The 17980-nt window shown below is 41.6% G+C and overlaps 1 pseudogene; it reads right to left on the bottom strand.

Annotated features, from left to right (window-relative positions):
- The window catches only part of LOC143271073 (protein lin-28 homolog A pseudogene), a 34521-nt pseudogene extending 26265 nt beyond the window's left edge, over positions 1 to 8256 (bottom strand).
- Between the last annotated feature and the right edge of the window lie 9724 nt (positions 8257 to 17980).

Raw genomic sequence — 17980 nt, 5'->3', positions numbered from 1 at the left:
AGGTCAAGCTAGTGCTAGATAGAACCTTCACCCCATATTCTAGTGTCTTTGGTATAGGAAGGTACTCTGTAGGCTACCAAAAGAGAACTAGTAACACTGACCCAGCCACAAACCCTTTGGATCTACATTCTGTCCTACCTGTAAAATATGTTAGAGCAATGGCGGCACAAAGCTTGTGAGAGTAACCAACCAATGTCTGATTTGACTTAAGGCCACTTCATGAGATGGAACCTGACACTGCTTGGGAAGAGACTAAATAGCCCAGAGACCTAGAGACCTAGGCTTAAACCAAACAATACTGTTCTTTAAAAAAGAGAGAGTAAAAGTAAAATGACTCCTATTCTGCTATACTCATAGATCAGTGCCTTATTCAGCCATCAGAGAGGCTTCCTCCTGCATCAGAAGGGAACAAATGTAGTGACCATAGCCAGATATTATGGAGAGAGAGAGAGAGAGAGAGAGAGAGAGAGAGAGAGAGAGAGAGAGAGAGACCTTAGCACACTCAGCTCTAAATGGGATGTCTCCATAAAATCCCTTCCCTCAGAACTCATGGAACCCCTTGGAAAAGGAGGCAGGAGTATGGAAACCAGAGAGGATGGAGAAAACAAGGAAACAAGTTCCTCTAATCAACTGAGTAAAGCTCATATGAACTCACAGAGACTAAAGCAGCAAGTATAGGTCCTACATGGGTCTGCACCAGGTTTTCTGTGTATATATTATAGCCTTCAGTTTAATGATTTTATGGGATTTCTAAGTGTGTAAATGAGTGGGTCTCTGATTCTTGTGCCTTCTCTTGGTGCTCTTTTCCTTCTGTTGGTTTGCCTTGCCCAACTTAAGTGTGATGCACCCATTCTGTTAGTCTGTGGTTTTTTTTGGGGGGTCGGGTAATTGAGTCCATTGATATTGAAAGATATCAATGACCAATGGTTGTTGACTCCTGTTATTTTTGTAGTTGTTGTTGTTGTTGTTGTTGTTATGTGTGTGTGTGTGTGTGTGTGTGTGTGTGTGTGTGTGTGTGTGTGTGTTTCCCTTCTTTGGGCTTTGCTAGTGTGAGATTATTTACTGCCTGTGTTTTTATGTGTGTAATTAACCTCCTTGGGTTGGGCTTTTCCTTCTAGTATCACTAGGGTCTTTCAATTCCACCCTAGGGGACTTAGGGTGGAATTGAAAGACCCAGTGACTCAACTAGAAAACTCAAAGGAAAGCTTTACAAGTAGAATTAATCTAGCAGAAGATAAGATATCAGGACTAGAAGATAAAGTGGAGGAACTGGAACAAATAAACAATAAAAATAAAAAATAGGAAAGGAACACACAGAATATGTGGGACATCATGAAAACAAACCTTTGAATTATAGGCATAGATGAGGGAGAAGAATCCCAAGACAATGGCATAGTAGTAGCTACAACAAGATCATAGAAAAAAAAACATTCACCAAACTAAGAAAAGGCACACCCATACAAGTACAAGAAGTACATCAAACACAAAATAGACAAGATCAGAGAAGAAAACCCCTACAGCAAAACACTAAGTATACATAACAAAGAAAGTGTATTGAAATTTGCAAGAGAAAAAAAAACACAAATCACATATAAAGGAAAACCCATTAGACTAACAGAGGCAGATGGATCTCTGTGAGTTTGAGGCCAGAATGGTCTACAAAAAGTTGTAGAAAGGCCAGAGCTATTATACAGAGAAACCTTGTCTCAAAAAAACAAAAACAAAAACAAAAACAAAAAAGGTCCAGGACCAGACAGATTCACAGCAGAATTCTACCTGACATTCAAAGAAGATCTACAGCCAGTTCTTCTTAAACTATTTAAAAAAATAGAAACAGAAGAAGCATTCCTTCTATGAAGCCAGTATCATTCTATTATCTAAACTATGTAAAGACACAACAAAACAACCAGAACAAAAGGAAAACAACAGGCCAATATCCCTGATGAACATAGAATTAAAAATACTCAATAAAATACTTGCAAACAGAATGCAATTGTACATCAAAAATATTATACACCATGAACAAGTTGGCTTTATCCCTGAAATGCAAGGATGGTTCAATATATGCAAGTCAATAAATGTAGTAAACCCTACAAATGAACTTGAAGATGAAATCACTGATCATCCTAATAGATTCAGAGAAAGTCTTTAATAAAATCCACCATGCCTTCATGATTAAAGTCCTAGAGAATTTAGGGCTAGAAAGAACACAGTAAAATCTATATACAAGAAACCCACAGCCGACATGATCCTAAATGGGGAGAAGCTTAAAGAAATCCCATTGATGTCAGGAAAGAGACAGGGCTGTCCACTATCCCCGTTCCTTTACAACATTGTGCTCAGAGCACTCATTGGAACAAGGCAAGAGAAAGGTATGAGAAAAAATTAAAGGGATATATAAATAAGGAAGGAAAAGGTTAGTCTATCCCCATTTGCAGATGATATGATATATTATATACTAGAGATCACAACAATTCTACTAGAAAACTTCTAGAAATGACAAGCAAGTTCAGCAATGTGGCGGGATATAGAATTAACTTGCAAAAAGCATAGCTTTTCTATTCACCACCAACAAACATGGGGAGAAGGAGATTGTGGGAACACTTCCACTCACAACAGCTACGACGAAAACAAAGTATCTAGGAATGAGCCTGACTAAGGAAGTGAATGACATCTACGATGAAAACTTTAAACGTCCAAAAACGAGATAGAGAAAGGCACTAGAATATGGAAAGACATTCCATGCTCATGGATTAGTAGAATTAATATTGTGAAAATGATAACTCTACCAAAAGCTATTTACTGATTCAATGCAATCCTGATCAAAATCACTATCTTGTTCTTCACAGAAATAGAAGAAAAAAAGTGTCCTAAAATTCCTATGGAACCACAAAAGACCCCAGATAGGCAAAACAATTCTGAAAGAAAATAAACACAATGCTAGAGGAATTACAATTTCAGATCTTAAGATATATTACAGACCCATAGTAATAAACAATATGTTGTTGGCGCAAAAACAGACATATAGACCAATGGAACAAAATCAAAGACCTAAACATGAGCACACATAACTCCAGCCACTTAATATTTGACAAAGATGCCCAAAAACATGTGCTGGAGAAAAGAAAGAATCTCCAACAAATGTTGCTGGAAAAACTGGATGCCCACATGCAAGAGAATAAAATTAGACCCGTAGCTATCACTTTGCACAGAAACTAACTCAAAATGGGTCAATGACCTAAACCTCAAACCTCAAGCCCTGAAGCTGCTAAAAGACAGCATAGGCAGTATCCATATGATTTAGGTGTAGGAAAGGACTTCTTCCTGAATAGGATTCCATTGGCCCAAGAATTAAGGCCAACAATTGTCAAGTGAGACTTCAGAACACTATAAGTTTCTGCACAGCTAAAGGAACAGTCACCTAGGGAAAGGGGAAGCCCACAGAATGGGAGATAATCTTTGCCAGATATACACTTGACAAAGGTTTAATATCCAGAATCTACAAAGAATTCAAAAATCAGCCGGGCGGTGGTGGTGTACGCCTTTAATCCCAGCACTCAAGAGGCAGAGGCAGGGGGATCTCTGTGAGTTCAAGGCCAGCCTGGACTACCAAGTGAGTCCCAGGAAAGGCGCAAAGCTACACAGAGAAACCCTGTCTTGAAAAATCAAAAAAAAAAAAAAAAAGAATTCGAAAATCAAAGGGCCAAAAACAGTGACCCCTTCCCCCCAAAAAGAGCCTGGGATCTGAATAGAAAGTTCTTTAAAAAAAAAAAAAAAAGACAAAACAAAATGACTAAGAGATATCTCAAAAAAATTCATCATCACTAGAAATTAAGGAAACACAAGTCAAACAACTTTGAGATTTCATCTTAGCCAAGCCAGAGTGTCAAAGATCAACAGAAGAACTGACAACAAATGCTGGAGGGGATGCAAGGAGAAAGGACCCCTCATTCACTGTTGATGGATTGCAGATTGGCACAGCCACTATGGAAATTGGTGTGGAGAACTCTCAAAAACTAAAAATAAATCTACCAAATGGCAGTATCCTGCTCTTTGTCATTTCCCAAAGGACTCAACATCCTACTCCACAGATACTTGTTCAGCCATGTTCACTGCTGCTCTTTTCTTAATAGGAGATGGAAATAACCTAAATGTTCTACAACCAAGGATGTGGGGACGCAGGGTGGCTTGGGAGAGAGGGCTGGAGGGTGGGAGGAGGGAGGAAGGAGAACTGTGTGTGGTATGTGGAGTGAGTAGAAAATTTCTTAATAAAGAAAAATGAAGAAGAAAAAAAGAAAAGAAAATGTGGTACGTATGCATTATGGAATACTACTCAGTTGTAAAGAGAAATAAAATAGTGAACTTTGCAAGTAAATAGATGGAACTAGAAAAGGTTGTATTGAGTGAGGTAACCCGGACCCTGAAAGACGAATAACACATGTTCTCTCTTATTAGCGGCTCCTAGCTCCAAATCTTCAGATGGAAGTACATAGCCTGAAGTAACTACAGAAACCAGCAAAGTTCAATAGGATTGTTGCCAAGGTAGGTGGGCTGGGGAGCACTAGAGAGGGGAAAGCAGGGTCCAAGTGGTCTGATCAGGGAAATGGGCAAAGGGCTCCTGAAAGAGGGGGATGGGAGTAAATACAGAAGAAGGTGGGAGGAGGATAAAAAGGAACAGCAGGACACAAGTAATCTGATCAGGGAAATGGGGAAGGAGAGGCTCCGTAGGAAAGGGGAAAGGTGCTAAACACATGAGAAGTCAGGCGCTGGGTAAAATACAATAAATATATCTGAAAAAGCCACAAGGAATCATAATATTAACTATTTACCACAAAACCCTACAATACATGTGATTCTGTATATAAACATACATATATAGTTTTAATGAACTTTCTTTTCTTTTTTTTGAGTACCAATAAGTCTTTATTTTCCCAGGGAAAAAGGGGAGGGAAAGTTAGCATGTGTTACAAAATGATTATACGATAGGAATATAAGTACCCGGGTACAGAAATAAAAAATCAACCATGAAACACTCCAGTGGTGGGGCCACCAAAGCCTGAGGGGCTCAGTCTCCTGCAGTTCAGGACAGAGAAGGGATCAGAGAAAGGACAGACAAGTACACACTTTCCCCACCTGCCCTCCCCATAAATTCAAGATTTCTCACAAAGCTTTGGTTTCTAGCCGTAAACATGGAGTTACATTCGTCCATCTCCTAGTAACAATCTTGTGGCCACTTTGACATAAGTTTCTTGCACCGGCATTAAGTTCCTGAGTGACTTGACTTATACATTCATATTCCTTTTCTGGTCTTCAGATGGAAGGCCCCACAATTGCTTCTCTCTACCTAAGGGTTATAGACTAAGTTGGTTTGAACCATCCAAAGGTGAATCACACCAAGAAATGAGCCCGGCATGGAGGAGGCTAAGGCAGGAGGATAGCCAAGGATCTGGGGCTAACCTGGGTTACCGAGTGAGACCCTGTCTCAAAACAACCAACCAAAACTCTTGACTGAGTCTGGCAACAAGGGGTGGGTGAGGTTCGTGGCTTCTTCAGAATTTTTACGTGGGTCATTCAAGAGTTGTAGAGACATTCCAAGAAGGAAATGTGTGTAAGTTTTCTTATGAGGGAGAAGAGAGTGGTATAGGAGTTGTTTTAAGGTCAGAGAATGTGGTCCAAAACGGGAGACGGGAAGAGAACAGAAGGGGAACCATGGTTCCAGAGGCTCACTTTGAGAAGAGGACCCCACCCTTAGGTTTCATGCTGTCATCTGGTGCAGAACTTTCTGTCAAAGATGCTTTGGCTATTTTTCTCTCAATACAAAAAGTTTTGTAAACAATAAAACCCCAAAACAACATGAAGACCAACACATTATATTTACACAACGAGGCCACCCAGCAATCACCAACTCAGACAGTGAAGTCCTACAAAGGCCAGCCAACTACAATAACTGGGGGGGCAGCATTTGGGGGAGACAAGGAACCAGGATCAGACACACCCCACCCAATGTGCTCTATTGCATTTGTCCTGTTTCAACACAGTGAGGTAGGTTTGCGGTGATCTCACAGCATGTAAACAAAACCCCCTTTTCTCCTTTAGCTACCAACCATGACACTGCAGCAGGACAGGACACTTGCCACAGAGGCCCACACTCCTAGAGTCCCTCTGGAAGCCAAGGTTGTGAAAGGCTAAGGATTCGAGTCCTTGTTTCACGTCCCCATCCCTAGACAGCACAGTGTGGGACACGGGGTGTTGGTCTTAGGTTGCATCCTTACCAGGAGAACTCAGTGGCAGGACACATCCTAGCACAAATAAGGCCCAAGGTTCAATCCCAGTATCTAAAAACAATCAAACAAACACACAAAAAACCCTCATCCTCATAAATTTGCATTTAAAAAAAACCAACACACACACACACACACACACACACACACACACCACATACTCACACTCACACCCTGCTGTGTGTGGCAGACTTAGACAAATCTGGTGAAGGATGGATTTGGGATGGAAAATGACTCTTGTGCCTTTCACCTGGCCCAGCTTTTTGACATCTCTGTACCACCTTTTCCTGTGTAGACTAATTTCCTATCTTTTGCTCAAAAAAGTGAGATCAAGTCATGGGTAGCTTAATTAAAACCTAGCCTCCTGTGAGACATTTTAAGGTGAATGGAGTTTTTAAGGACTACATGGCAGAAAAGCCATCTGTAATTGGCAAAAAATGAGGTAGTTTAATAGGCTGTGCATTCCAATGGTTGGTCTCCATGGTGATCTAAACAAAAAGTATTCCTGCTGCTCAGGCCTGGAGCTGCTTGGACTTATCCCTGAGATTGCTTGTGTACCTGAGAGCACAGTGCAGGAATGAGGGCCTTAAGATTAAAATATACAGAAATACAAACCCATTATTTATATTAAGGAAAAAAACTAAAATGCACAAGATACGTCATTTGCATGCAGACAGTGCAGTTGGCATCCTGGAGGAAGTGGGACCCAAGGTGCAGTTACCCAAGGGTGCCAATAAATTAAAATCACATTGGCCCAGAAAGGGCTGGAGTGAGGGAGCGCAGCAGGTCTGCAACTGCCCCCACACCCACCCAACTACCTTCTTTGCGTGTCATCACAACCCACTGCTGGATACTGTTCCCAGCACCTCACCCCAGGACTGGGTTATGAGTAAGCAAGATGTGGAAAGAAAACCCTTGCCTGGCTCCTGCGAGTCCCTCCCACAGAACATAGTAGCTGGAGGGTTAGGTTCATTGATGTGGTTTTACACTTGTTTCACACCCTGTCTGGCAAGGGAAATATCACACAGCCGTCTACAAAAGGACTTTCCTATCCCGGCCACTTTCAAAAGCATGTCGTTGTGGGTTCAAGCCTCAGCTAAGGCATGCAGGTTCTAGCGTGGTTCCCCACAAAAGCCTTGACTTGCTTGTAGATAAAGCATGACTGGAGTTTCCATTGACTCTCCCTTTCCCCCACGAAGGGAAGACAGGATGATACTGGGAACCCCGGCCTGAGAAACATGGCAATGCCAGCTACCCGCAACCCACCCCATCCCACTTTCTCCATTCTGCCGATTGATGCCTCCTCCTTGAAACTCCCCAATAACAGAAGAATAGCCCCCACTCCTGGGCCTCAATTCTGGGCTTCTGGAGCAGGGCAGGGCTGTGGATCTCTTCCTCTTCCTCCTGGAAGTAGGCAGGCTTCCCCTGAGAAGTGGGGGCCTGCTGGGCCTTCAGTGGGCATGAGGCCACCATACGGTTGATGCTTTGGCAAAAGTGGCACTTCTTGGGCTGGGGCAGCAGCTTGCATTCCTTGGCATGGTGGTCTAGACCACCACAGTTATACATCGCCTTTAGATCTTTGTTTCTGTGTATTCTTCCCCTTGGCCGCTGCTCACTCCCAATACAGAACACTCCACCAGGGCCAGTGACACAGATGGATTCCAGACCCTTGGCAGACTTCTTGAACTCTACTGCCTCACCCTCCTTGAGGCTCTGGTAACCTTTCATGTGCAGCTTACTCAGGTGCACAAAGACGTCCAAGGGGGGGGGGAGGCGAGCGCAACCCCAGCGAGGGCAGTCATGGAAAGGAAGCCGAACCCCATGCGCACGTTGAACCACTTATAGACGACGATGCCCGATGCAGCAGCTGCGGCTTGTCTGCCGCCCAGGCCGTGTCAGCCGGTGCCTTCTCGGGCGCCTTCTCTGCTGCCTTGGCGCAGCCACCTACAAACTGCTGGTTGGACACCGAGCCCATGGTCGTCAGCTAAGCCCGTGGCTCTGGGCCCCAGGTCGGGTGGCTGCTGGCCCTAGAGAAGTCCGGAGGCAAAGGGGTGGTTCGGAGAAGAGGCCGCTACATCTTGCCCCCCCTCCCCCCGCACAATTAATGAACTTTTCTTATCTTGCCTGATAGAGCTCCCTCCAAGAGCCAAAGACTACCCAAAAAAAAAAAAAAATCTGATACCAGGCACAAGAAGCCCACTTTTAAGTTGTTGGTCAGAGCTGTTCAAGAGATTCCCAAAGCATACAGCCTATTGCTGTTGCCTTTGGTTACACCTCAGATTGCTAAAGACACCCTCTGAGCAGGAAATGACTTGAATGCCCCATCTGTGAGGACTAGCTTTCATGGTACCAGAAGGGAAGCAACAAATAGCCTTACTCAGCTATGATACCTATGAACTGAAAAACCCTAGCCCTTCAGGCTTACACCCCCAAGCTTCAGGAAAAGAGAAACTTCAAGCACCAGGAAATGAGAAACTAAAAAACTAGTTCCAAGGGCCACCTGACTCAGCCATTATTCAACCTGCCACAATGTAACAATGTAAAAAGATTTCTGTTAAGAGATGTGCTCAACTGTGACTGGGATAGTTGCAGGTGTTCCAGGAAGGACCACTGTGACCTTTGTGTAAACTCCACTCCCACCCACCCTGATACCCCCCTTGAGGTTTCAGGAAGAATGTACCTGTTGACATAACTGTACCCTCCTCTGTGATCACTCTGTGACCAGACCATGATCTTGTGAAACGAAATTGTATGGGAATTGTAACCTTATGGCTTTTGTGGGGTTTTCCTTTAAAAGCCCCCATGTGGCTGCAGTAAGATGTGGCTCGTGCTCTTAGGAGCAGAGTTTGCCCTTCTGTACAGAAGCTTCAATAATAAAATCCTCATGCTGTTGCATCAACTAGACTGTAGTCTGGGTTCTTGGGGCGCCCACTTGAGACCCTAAACTTTGGGGTCCAACATTTGGAGGTTCCACCGAGATTTTTGGTGTGCCCCCGGACCCCCACTCAGCCAGTTGGAGGTAAAAATAAGCTCAATCTATGTTTTATGTTGTTGTGTCCTTGTCCTTTGTCTGGTTGATTTGGCATTTGTATTCGGTGCCTGCAGAAGTGTGCAGGACTTGTGTCTGGGACTTATGTGGGAGAGCAGACGTGCTCAGGGGTCCCCGGGTCCCCACTCTGGAGGTCTCCTCCAGAGTGATCTGAAGAAGGAGATGAGTCTCTCCTTCCCTGGGGGATCGAGGCTGTTCACAGCAGCCACTCCCATTTGAATTTGAATTTGTAATTTGTACTTTTGGTTTTTGTAGCCAGATCAACCACCACACAGACTGTGTCTGTCCTTGTCCTCTTTGTGCTTTTTTTTTTTTTTTTGGAGTCTGTCTTTTGCCTCTACCTTTCTCTCTCCATATGGAGCAACAACTAACTACCCCCCTAAGTTTGACTTTAGGTAACAGGAGAGATGTGCTCGCCTGGGCTCACAACGCCTCTCTGGAAGTCAAGAAAAGAAATGGATCACCTTCTGTTCCTCGGAAGGGCCGGCCTTTGAGGTCAGCTTGCCGGGGGATGGGACTTTTAATGTTGATTGATGTCATTTCGCAGGTGCCTGGGTGAAGCTGTTCCTCACTGCTTCACCTGCCCCAGCAATGCTGGGGCCCCGACCCCCACCTCTTCCTTCTCAAACTCCTCTTACTCCCCTTGTCCCTTCAACCCCGGCTGCCCTCCGACTGTTTCCCACTTCTTCCCTTTACCCTCTTAAAGAAATCCAGCATGAAAAACCCCCGGTCCTTCCAGAGGACCAGGGAGACTAATGATAAAATCACCCCCCTCATGCAGATCCACCCAAAAAAAAAAAATCCTCCAAAACGGCTCCGGAGGCAAACTCTCCCAGCTGAGACCACTCTCCCTGCCTGGATCCCTCCCTTCCCCCAAGCAGCGGCCTCAGCTCCCACTGTGATGGGGTGGGGGAGGGAAGAGACACTGGTTAGGCAGCCAGTAAGCATTGGGGCAGAGCTGGCCGGGAGTCAGCTGGAGCCTGGAGGAGCTCGGAATATGGGGGATGGTGGAGAACTATCTGCCCTTCCAGGGTCACAGCTGACAGGTCTGTGGGCCCAGCCAGGGCATGAAATCTCCCATGCTGTTGGATGGGACTCCCAAGACCTGCCCTCGAGCTAAAACCTGATCAGGATCTGGTTCCAAGAATGGAATGTCACTCCCTATATGAGGTTAACCTACAGTTTCTTGTCTGAGGTACAGTACTGATGCAAATTTAGATTTCTAGATTACTGAGGGAAAATCACAAGAAAGACTTTGGTATAAAAGGTTATAAAAGGTCAGTAAGCTGTTATGATTTCTTATACTTGCAAATACTGAATTTGAGAGTTAATTCTGGTTAGTTTTCATCTTAAAAATGGCTAATGATTCTGCAAACTGCTTATGTGTGTATGTGTCTTGGAAATGTAAGCAAGCTTTAACTCTATGTATGTGTGTAACTTGGATCCAACTGTGTGTATGTGCGCAAGTAATTATTGTCTTTAATATATATATCACCTAAGTACTTATGTCTTTACCAAATGTTCAACAAGTTTCTAGAAAATTTAAATAGATAACAACATATGTTTAATAAATAAGATGTTTAATAAATATTAAAGCTACACATAAATGCTTTTACACAGGAATATACCTTGCTCTGGCAGCTAAAGGTTGTAATTTAAAATTTACCCATGTAAAATGATAATGATTTTAAAGACATAAAAAGATCATAAAAAAAACAGCTAAGGTTTGCAAATATATGACAGAACTAGAGTTACAAAAAGAGTCTGGTTGCAATGGTAGACCTTAGCAGTTTTAAAAAATTGCCAGTGTCAGGTGATAATCACCAAAAGCACCAGCCATGATAAAATAAAACAGACAGACTGTGTGTATGCTGCCAAAGGTAGGGTCAAAGAAATCATCCAAGCCTCTAAATAAAAAAAAAAACAGATACTTTATTGTTATTACAAAAGACATTTGAGAGATCTTAATCTTTTAAAAACAGTTTTTATAGTTAAAAACCAATGAGTTAAAAATGTTTCTCCTTACCCAAGGTACATTCAGGCTTAAGAATGTTGTCTTGCCTCCTTGTATTTGCTAAGTTTGTTAAACTTAAGTTATGTAGATAAGCTGATACATATATTGATATTTTGTTTTGGCTTCTTTACTGAACCTGTATTTGATGCTAGAGGAAGCTTCAACTTAAAAGCATTGTTTTTAATAGTCAGTCATGAGTAATCAAGTTTCTTTTTAATTATAGTCAAGATGAGTAAGTACTGATGTAATATTATAGGAATAAGTTTACTCATTTACTCAGTCCCTTGCATATGTTTTCAGGGTTGAGCTTAAAACAAGTAATTAGAAACAAAGTTTGTCTATTCAGACACCTAGACAGCCCTCATACTTCAGAGATCTGCAGAATATGGCATTTAAATGTTGATCTAAAAGTTTATTATATCAGACAGGCTTCCAGATCCTAGCAGTGACCCGTCTCGGAAGAAGATTATGTATGAGGCACCACAACGTCTCTGCCTGGATTATAACAATGCTGACCACAGGGCAGGATGCCCCAATGCAATGCCTGCTGCCAGGACCCAGCCCAGACTGTGGACAAGCAGTAGGACAATGGAATTGATTGCACCCTTTTGCCTGGTCAAGGTCAGTCTTCCGTGTCCCTATTCCACAGGAAAAATACTCTGCCTTATGGGCCTGATGGTGGAAGAAGATTGATGCTGTTCTGACTGGTGCCTCCAACACTATGGAGACCTGAGTAGGGATTGATCCCTGTAATTTATAGGATTGGAAGCTTCTTGGTCTACACTCAGATATAATTTATCCTTCTCAGATCTCTGACAGTACTGATGGTTAGGCTAGCTCTAACTTTGTCAGCATGGCAGCATCAGACAACCAGATCCTTCTGCAAGGCCATAGCTAGCTTGTTAGCGCACTTTTTAAAAATGTTCTAAGATATAAAAGTTTAAATAAGTCATAAAGGTTCAGATATGAGTCTAAAATGAGATATGTTTCAGATTACTTTCCTGTTCTATGGTTCAGAGCTTAACATTTAGGAGTCTTGATGAGCTGGTAGAGCAATGACTACTTACTGTTCAGTCACAAGCTCAACATTTTAGATTTGTTTTAGATGTCATCTAAATATGTCTAAATATAAACCTAAAAGTGCTTCTCATCAGGCCAAAAATCTCTGTCTAATTTATACCTGGCTTTCTGGACAGAAAAAAAAGCCCAAATCTGTAGTTCTTGTTGGGACTCAAAGGTATGAGTCCACTTCTGCTGTTTTAAAGATACGCATTACCTGCTTTGTCTACAATATGGATTTTAGTACAGATTGATAATACTAATGTATCTAAAACTTATATGTCATTTTGTAAGTAGGTCTCAAAGGATCAAAAGAGTCATAAAAACCTAGACCCACTTTACAGAGGTCGAAAGAACCCCAGATAAGTATTCCTAAAGATGATATTTTTCCTCTCTCCTGGTCTTGGGACTACTGCTTTTCCCATTACTAAGGGTATGGACCTAAGGGTTCCAAATAAGTTCATAAATTTTAACTTCTGTTCCTAGTTTAAATTTGTCTCAACAGATTTCTACTTGGCTGGCAGACACCTCCAAGTTTCAGTTGCTGACTCCACTGCTCCAGACGACTGTGGGCTCCGGACTTGCTAAAGGCCAACGTGGACTAGACCAGCTAACATGATTCCCCTCTTTCCCTATGGGGTCAGGCAGCTATATGCTACTGACAAATGCCCCCTGCCCAGTCTTTGACCAGCTTTTCAGCCTTTTGTGGGGGGGCTGACAATGGTGCCCCAATGCCAGCTCAAAGCAGTTCCAGAAGAGAATATGTCGTCCCAAATTCCTTGTTCAGAAAAGACTAAAATGCTGAGTCAAAAAAAAAAAAAAAAACTCCCTGACATAGAGACAAGATGGCTAACTATACATGGACTATGCATAACCATTACAGGCCATGAGTTACTAAAATAGGCCATGAGTTACTAAATGTAATACCATAATTTTAAGATTAAAATTTGCCAAAAAGAAAATGGGGGAATGAAAGACCCTAGCCCTTCAGGCTTATACCCCCAAGCCTCAGGAAAAGAGAAACTTCAAGCACCAGGAAATGAGAAACTAAAAAACTAGTTCCAAGGGCCACCTGACTCAGCCATTATTCAACCTGCCACAATGTAACAATGTAAAAAGATTTCTGTTAAGAGATGTGCTCAACTGTGACTGGGATAGTTGCAGGTGTTCCAGGAAGGACCACTGTGACCTTTGTGTAAACTCCACTCCCACCCACCCTGATACCCCCCTTGAGGTTTCAGGAAGAATGTACCTGTTGACATAACTGTACCCTCCTCTGTGATCACTCTGTGACCAGACCATGATCTTGTGAAACGAAATTGTATGGGAATTGTAACCTTATGGCTTTTGTGGGGTTTTCCTTTAAAAGCCCCCATGTGGCTGCAGTAAGATGTGGCTCGTGCTCTTAGGAGCAGAGTTTGCCCTTCTGTACAGAAGCTTCAATAATAAAATCCTCATGCTGTTGCATCAACTAGACTGTAGTCTGGGTTCTTGGGGCGCCCACTTGAGACCCTAAACTTTGGGGCCCAACATGAACCACATCAATGACCAGTATGGTACAATTACCCTAAGGGAGCAGCAGTGTCATGCATACCTTGGTGGTAGCCAACAGCTTTCTAATTGGACTCCAGACCCACTCAACAAAAAGGAAATCATGTTGGTATTGGAAACCTAGCTAACTAGTCAATGCTAGTGAATTCATAGATATTGGAGAAGAACCAACAACACTAATTTAATAAACCACCATTACCCCTAACACCAATCTAAACATTTGTCCTCATACCCACAGATAAATGAAGTCTTTACCCCTCATTAAGGAAACTTGTCTTTTCAACAGATGGAGACCACTACAGAAAACCAAAATCCATCAAAATTCAGAGTTATGGAATCTAGTTCCAAAGGATGCATGCATCTACAATATAATCCCCACACCTAAGTTTCAGAGAACATTGCAGAAGAGGAGAAAAGATTGTAAGAGCCAGAGAATCAGGGCATTTGCTGTAGATTTTGTCCTTTAGTAATTTTAGAAGCTAAACCCATAAACTCTCACCAACAGGACCTCCTAAACATGAGCTAAATAAAGATAATACCCGTAGATATGCCTTTGGATAAGGAAAAGCCCCAAAGGCCTCAACCTTCAACAAAGAACTATAGGCAAGTAAAGAAAGCAAAGAGTAGGTGAAATAGTCTTCCCCAGGGAAGAGCACACCAACTGGTTATCCAATACCAAATGATAAGCCCTGAAAACATACGTAAAAGTGACATTATACAGACCAAGTAGGTTCTATTTAGGAATATATATATACATATACATGTACATATATATGCATGTAATAACAGTGAAAAAAATAGCCCATGAATTTGATAATAGCAAGGAAGGATTCAAAGTACAGAAAGGAAAAAGAGAAATGAAACTGTATTACAATCTCAAAAATAAAAACTTAAAAATATATTTCTAATAGCCATATTTGCTCTTAAAAATCTTCTGTATGTAGTGTTATGAAAGATATTCTAGATCTATTGTGGTTGTTTGTGGTACACCATTTTCATTTTCAACATATTTGTATCTTTGAAACTGAAGTTCATCTTACAGATGCAGTGGTTTGGTTTTTCTTTCTTAAAATTCTTCCCTTCTTTCCCTCTTAACTAGATAATTTCATTGGTGTTAATATAATACCTAACAAGGGGACTTTGGCAGTTTGCCATTCTTAGTGCTTCATTTCCTAGGCTATGGTTGTGCTAGATATAGTCCCCATTGTGTCAGTTTACTGACCTTGCCATTTCTTTTGATATATAATTTGGTTATTTTCTTTAGCAGTTAGGCAGTTTCTTACAATACTAAATTTTTCATTGTTTTATTATTGCCATATGACTCAAATTTCAGTTTTGGATTTTCCCAGGGGGAATAAAGTTACATTTACACATAATCCTGTGAATGAATTTTTAGCAGTTTAGCACATATAAGCAATAACTTGACATAATTTTTATATCTATTCAATGACTGAATTGTTAAACACATTATGTATATACATGCCATGTATTACTACAATATAACAAGTTATAAAACGCTCTTCTTGGCTACTGCTCTATTGCTGTGAAAAGACACCATGACCAAGGCAACTCTTATAAAAGAAAGCATTTAGTTGGGGGCTCGCTTAAAGTTTCAGAGTCTTAATCCTTTATCATTATGGCAGGAAGCATGGAAGTACACAAGCAGACACAGTGGTGGAGAAGTAACTGAAAGGCAGCAGGGAGAGATATTGGGCTTAGAATCAGATTTTGAAAACTCAGTGACACAATTCCTCCAACAGGGCCACACCTCCTAATCCTTCTAATCCTATCAGAGAGTTCCACTCCCTAAAGAGTAAGCATTCAAATATATGAGCCTAAGGAGGCCATTCCTATTCAAACCACCACACCATCTTTTAGGATGTGTTACCTTAACAGAATCGTCATAGGGTTATGGCCACATCCTGGTTGTTATCTATGTTACAATATTACAAAGTATTACTATTGAGGGACAGTGAGGGAACTTCTCATGGTATCTCTCTATTATTTTTTATAATTGTACATGAATATATTATTAGATAAATCAAAATTCCAATATGTAATCACTGGTTGTGATGGTTAGTATTAGTTATCAATTTGACAGCATCTGAAATCACCTGAGAGATAGGCATTTGGGTATGCCAGTGGAAGAATATTTTGATTGTGTTATTGTGGGAAGAACCATCTAACTTGGCAAGGGATATGGATTGTACAATGGAGAAAGTGTGCTGAGCACTAGCATGCATTTTTCCTGGTTGTGGATGGAATATGACAAGTTCCTTTAAGATCCTACAGCTCTGACTTCACCACAATGAACTATAATCTGAACTATGATCTAGAATAAACCCTTCTCCCTTAAGTTATTCTTGTCAGAATGTTTTTATCACAGCAACAGGAAAAGAAACTAATATGAGTCAACCAGGAATCTTGATCCTAGAAAAGTTAAGTTTTGTGTTCACACAAATACTGTATATTAATGTCCATAGAAAACATTTGCAATAATAAAAAAACAGAAATAATCCAGATACCTTCAGTGATTGAATAGAGAGAAATAGTGATACATCCACACCTTCTAACACAATGACATGATTTAAAATAATTACTGATACAAGCCTTAACTTATATAAATAGTAAGGAAGTTATGCTGAATGAAAAAAGTCAGTTACAAAAGATTACATACCATATGGTTCCTATCATAACATTCTCAAAATGATAATTCTTGTGATAGAGAACATATTAATGCCTACTAAGAATTAGTGATAAGGTTCTTGTGAGAAGGCAGTAGATATGACTATAAAATGATAACATGAGGAATTTTTATGGTAATAAAACGATTATATCTCATGACTATGGAGATGTATTCATGAAATTATATGCATTGAAAATTGCATAACAAACATACAGTTGAGTACAAATAAAACATAAAAATTATGAACTAAGGTGGATGAATTATATCTATGTTAATATTCTTATGATGCTGTGCTACAACTTTTCAAAATTTTTACAATTTAGGAAAAATGTAGCACTGATAACTTCTTTTTATGGTGTTTTTAAACAGTGTAACTCTTCAATTATCTTGGAATAATTTTTTTCAACTTGTAAGCCTTCAAAACATCAAATTGATCCACATGTAAAAAGACATCCTCTTAAAAATTACAAACCCCAGAACAAGATCTCATTAGGCCCACAGAAACCCACAAAGATACCCACACAATAGACTACTGGCAATGGTCAAGAGACAACCCGAACTGACCTACTTTGGTGATGGGATGGCCAAACACCCTAATTGTAGTGCTAGAAACCCCATCCAAGTACTGAGGAATCTGGATGCAGACATCCACGGCTAGGCCCCAGGTGGAGCTCCGGGAGTCTAATTAGCAAGAAAGAGGAGGGTTTATACGAGCGAGAATTGTTGAAACCAAGGTTGGATAAAGCACAGGGACAAATAGCTAAACAAATGGAAACACATGAACTATGAACCAAAAGCTGAGGGGCCCCCAGCTGGATCAGGCCCTCTGAATAGGTAAGACAGTTGATTGGCTTGATCTGTTTGGGAGGCATCCAGGCAGTGGTACCGGGTCCTGTGCTCAGTGCATGAGTTGGCTGTTTGAAACCTGGAGCTTATGCAGGGACACTTGGCTCAGCCTGGGAGGAGGGGACTGGACCTGCCTGGACTGAGTCTACCAGGTCGATCTCAGTCCTCGGGGGAGGCTTTGCTCTGGAGGAGGTGGGAATGGGGGGTGGGCTGGGGGGAAGGGGAGGGGGGCGGGAGGGGGGAGAACAAGGGAATCCGTGGCTGATATGTAGAACTGAATTGTATTGTAAAATTAAAAAAAAAAGCAACATAAAAAAAAAAAAAAGAAATGTGGCCGGGCGGTGGTGGCGCATGCCTTTAATCCCAGCACTCGGGAGGCAGAGCCAGGCGGATCTCTGTGAGTTCGAGGCCAGCCTGGGCTACCAAGTGAGTTCCAGGAAAGGCACAAAGCTACACAGAGAAACCCTGTCTCGAAAAACCAAAAAAGAAATGTA

This window comes from Peromyscus maniculatus, chromosome X (genome assembly GCF_049852395.1).
Source record: "Peromyscus maniculatus bairdii isolate BWxNUB_F1_BW_parent chromosome X, HU_Pman_BW_mat_3.1, whole genome shotgun sequence".
Taxonomy (NCBI): domain Eukaryota; kingdom Metazoa; phylum Chordata; class Mammalia; order Rodentia; family Cricetidae; genus Peromyscus; species Peromyscus maniculatus.
The sequence above is the reverse complement of the archived record's forward strand: the minus strand, read 5'-3'. Positions and strand labels throughout refer to the sequence as shown.